This window comes from Aethalodelphis obliquidens, unplaced genomic scaffold, assembly GCF_003676395.1.
Source record: "Aethalodelphis obliquidens isolate GAN/ISIS:26980383/991018 unplaced genomic scaffold, ASM367639v1 scaffold44, whole genome shotgun sequence".
Lineage (NCBI taxonomy): Eukaryota > Metazoa > Chordata > Mammalia > Artiodactyla > Delphinidae > Aethalodelphis > Aethalodelphis obliquidens.
In genome coordinates this window covers 16842146-16846620 of record NW_020837988.1, presented here as the reverse complement: position 1 = coordinate 16846620, position 4475 = coordinate 16842146, and the positions used below count along the sequence as shown (strand labels likewise).

The window sequence follows — 4475 nt, the reverse complement described above, 5'->3', positions numbered from 1 at the left end:
CTGAAAGGATTCCTACCCATTCAAGGACCTGGGACCCAACCTGGGACCCAACTTGGGACCCAAGGATAAATTCTGAATGTTGCAACCTGGGACAAGAAGACATGGAAGCCACAGATCATTGGTCTAAATAAATATTTACAAGTTATAAATCAAACTAACAAGCTGTTAACTAAAATATTTTCTATCCTCATATTCTGACAAACATTCCTTTAAAAGGATAAAATTTTAAAATGTGTATGAAGCTATGGTTTATATATGACTGAAGGTTAGCAAAATGTCAAAGATGAATGAATTTAGTTTTTATTCCACATGTCTAGATGCTCTGTTAATGGGCTGACAATGTTGGGATGAATAATAAACAGATACATAATCCATAAAGGATTATAACTATTCCATGAATTTATTTTTCTTATCTCCCTTTCAATACAATGACTAATTATATTACTATTATCAAGATTTTTCAATATATTTAAGAATTTAAAACATAATTATATTCAAAGTACAAAATTTTAAATATATTTTCATCAAAAATATAAATTTATGTGAAAAATGTATTAATTTTCTGTTTTCCAAAAATTAGTTTCAAAATATTGAAAGGTATCTAATAATTCAAAAGGCAAAATACAAATTAAAATGAATGAATATTAAATTTTTATATCAAATTATTTATATAAATCCAAACACTTTCTTTTACTCTCTGAAAGCTTAATTAAATTTTATTAAGTAACTTTTAATTTTAAAATTTAACTTAAATTTTATTTAAATTATAAATTAATTTTAAAACTATTTTTAATTTAAAACTTTTAAAATGAAAATGTTACAATTCATAAGTCTAGCATTCAATGTCCATCTTGTTGCTAATGTAAAGAATTAGTATTATGTCATGTCTGAAGTCTAAACATATATAAAAGTTTAAGAGTAATATGTAATGTGATTTATGCAATATTACAAAAATTTCCTCAGCTTTTTACAACCGAGGCAAATACTGTACTAATTCCTGTGTACTTCCGGAACCATGAGTAGAAACATGAAAATAAGAATGGTACCACTCAGCACTACTAGAAAATGATATTTCATTGTGTTCAAATCTATTGCGTTCAAGCTACCTGAGAGGAAAGCTCTGACAAGTTAGTCTTTTCTCTTTCCTAAGTTCTTTTCTGCTCAAAGCGTCTCTGGACTCTGAAATTGTACCAAGCAGGAGTCATTAAGCTTTCATCAAACCTTTAGACGCAGTTGCATTTTTCCCCATGAACGTAGGGTAAGATGTAAAGAAGCATCTCCCCAGGGCCTAAACATTGTTAGTCAAGAGAGTGGATGTTTCGGGTTAAGTCGTGCTGTGCCAGTGCTGAGTGCCAGATCTGGAGTAACAGAGGCATCCTGTGGTTTAATTTAATTATCTTGTCTGCAGGTGCACTAAGCACAGGCCCAGCTAGGGGCTCCACTTGTCAGTTTTAATGGCAATACTGGAAAAGTATGCTCTGGCAATAAATTGCTATAGAAACCAGAGGAAAAGTTAAGGAAGTGTCTGCTTTGAGTTTTCAATAAAATATGAGAAAACCCCCAAATGATACCGCTGGCTGAAATGCAGAATACAAGGAACTAAAATCCAGTGACAGAAATGAAATCTGTATTGAAGGCAGGAAGAACAGAATCCACAGGGCAGAAGAGTCAATCAAGGCTGGAATCACACACGTGGGAAGTTCTTCAAATGCAGAGCAGAAAGACGTGTGGAAAACAATGGGACAAAAAAAGGATGGATACGGATGATAAAGATTAGAGCCTTAAACTGGGACAAAGACACCAGAGCTGAAAAAGGTGAGTTTGCAGATCTGACAGGTAACCTGTGTTCCAGGAAAAATACATGAAAAGACAGTCACTACTGAGACATATTCAAACCATATATTCATAAGACTGAATTTTTGACTTTACTTTTAGGCCTGTACTTTACCCCACAGAACATATACCTTCTCAAATACTTCAGGAAAAGTGACGAAATTGATTATAAACTAGGCTACAAATAATACCACAATTTGTCCCCAAAGGAGGAATTACGTAAGCTCCGTACTCTGGCTATAATTTAAAAACCTCAGTTTCTTATAACTTTAACAGAAACATACATACACACACACACACACACACACACACACACTTTTTCCCCTCTGAATAATTATTGAGTCAAAGGCAAATTAAAATCTGGAATAACAGGTTTGCATAACAATGAAACTGACATTAATATATTAAGTGTCTGAAATTTATTTAGAAGTAAATTCATAACCTTAACTGCTTTCATTCAAATAAAACAAGCAAACTGAGCATTCAACTCAAGAACTTAGAAAAAGTAGAAGAAAAACATTCCCAAGGAAAACAGAAGGAAGCGAAACATAAGAATGAAAGTGTAACGTGTTTAATTGGCTTCAGGGGGAAATATTGGGTGACGAGTTAAAAACAAAGTTAAGAAGCAAAGACTAGAGAACCTGAATATTACGTGTCCCACTGTGGACTTTGGATCCTTCTCTGTAGCATTAGTGTTGTGTAAACTAAATATTTCAAAGTTTCTGGAGTGAATTCCTTGCAAGGACTGGCCACTCGGAAGCCAAGGGTTACCAGCAAGCAACAGATTTCTTTAATAAAAACACAGTGGGTAGATTATCCAAGAAAGTAAATATAACTGAAGGTTCTAAAGCCTTGATACCCCAAAAGCATTGCCAAACACTTTCTCCCGTAAAATCATATTTTGTCCCAAGGGGGGACCCCCAGCAGGTCTGAGAAGTACCGCTGCCTGCTGCTGGACCTGGGAGCAAGGAGGGAGACATGTCTCTGCTCAGGAAAGTGCAATGGAAGCTCCTAGATGGTGCTGTGAAATGCAAGATGAGTGAAATACACACCTGCCTTTGAAAAATCAAATATGGGCCTTAGCAGGTCCATAAGTCTGAGTAATTAATAGACTGGAGAAATTCCACGGTGGTCCAGTCCAGACACATCATTCACATAGTTCAAAAAGAAGCATGCCACCCTGATGGTCAGCCCTTCGAGAAATGAATCTTTCCACTGAGCTAAAATTTGCCTGTGTCCACTTTCTCTGCTTAAACTCAGTCCCCACACGTCATCCACCCAGCTTCGGACCCTCTTGCATTGGGTGGCCAATTGCTGGCCTTTGGAGTCAAACCAAAATTCCTGGCAAAGAACTGGGCTCATATAACTGCATGTATAGGTAAATCGTGTGACTACATCATTATATGTTTTAGTGTGATCATACCTGTGCATCTTCATAGAACTTACCTATTATTTTATTACTTTCCCCCAGTTTCTCTTTTATATTATAGTTAAAGCATTATGCTGATTTTTAAATTTACCGTCATTATGAATGGATTAAACAAATCAATAAAAAGGAATGAATGGGGCTTCCCTGGTGGCGCAGTGGTTGAGAGTCCGCCTGCCAATGCAGGGGGCATGGGTTCGTGCCCCGGTCCGGGAAGATCCCACATGCCACAGAGCGGCTGGGCCCGTGAGCCATGGCCGCTGAGCCTGCGCGTCCAGACGGAGCCTGTGCTCCGCAACGGGAGAGGCCACAGCAGTGAGAGGCCCGCGTACCGCAAAGAAAAAAAAAAAAAAAGGAATGAATGACTGGTACACACAACAACGTGGATAAATTTCAAAATAATTATGCTGAGTGAAAGAAGCCAGACCAAAAAAAGAGTATATACTGTAAGTCCATTTATAGAAAACTCTAGAAAGTGTAAACTAATCTATAATGACAAAACAGATCAGTAGTTTTTTGGAGGATTAGGGAGTAGAAAGGGGCACAAGGAAATTTTGGGGGGTGATTGAGATGATGGCTTCATGAGAATTTACATAAATCAAAAATTAGCAAATTGTACACTATAAATATGTCAATAAAGTGCTTAAAATCTTTAAAAATTACTATCATTACACTATATATATATATATTTAAGTAATGAATGTGTTTTTATTTCTCTTATATTTTAAAAAATGTGAACATTCTGTAATTCAGCAGCAACTTTTACTTCCTGGTGACTTCTTCACTGGGTCTTAATTCCCTTTTATATAACAGACTCTTGTTCCGGAAGGCAATTAGCTTTTCATCATTCTTTCTGTCTAGATAACATCCAACGACAAATCCCACAGGGACAAGTATATGTACCCAGCGGTCACACACAATCTGAAGTAAGTTCATCATGAATGCTGAAGCCTCGGAAGCAACAACGACACTACCCACAAAATATATTTTGTGGAAAGGGAGTTATGGGTCTGTCATGGCTGAGAATCCCAGTATTAGGAAAATTCAGAAGTTGGGGCAAAGTTTCTCCCACATGCCTGTTTTCAGGCCAACTCTCTGTGCAATTTATCCAAGTGGCCACTAGAGGCCAGCAGAGGTCCAGGTACAGGAAGGCAGGGGCTGCGGGGACATCAACACGTAAAAGTATTCCCTCCTCTATGCTCGCCAGCCTGGGAGC

General features: G+C 37.1%; 1 pseudogene across 1 annotated transcript; it reads right to left on the bottom strand.

The window, feature by feature from the left end:
• Positions 1–3947: 3947 nt before the first annotated feature.
• Positions 3948–4244, bottom strand: LOC113606339 (NADH dehydrogenase [ubiquinone] 1 beta subcomplex subunit 1 pseudogene; annotated as a pseudogene). Its single transcript, XR_003427498.1, has one exon. The product of XR_003427498.1 is annotated as an NADH dehydrogenase [ubiquinone] 1 beta subcomplex subunit 1 pseudogene (transcript).
• Between the last annotated feature and the right edge of the window lie 231 nt (positions 4245–4475).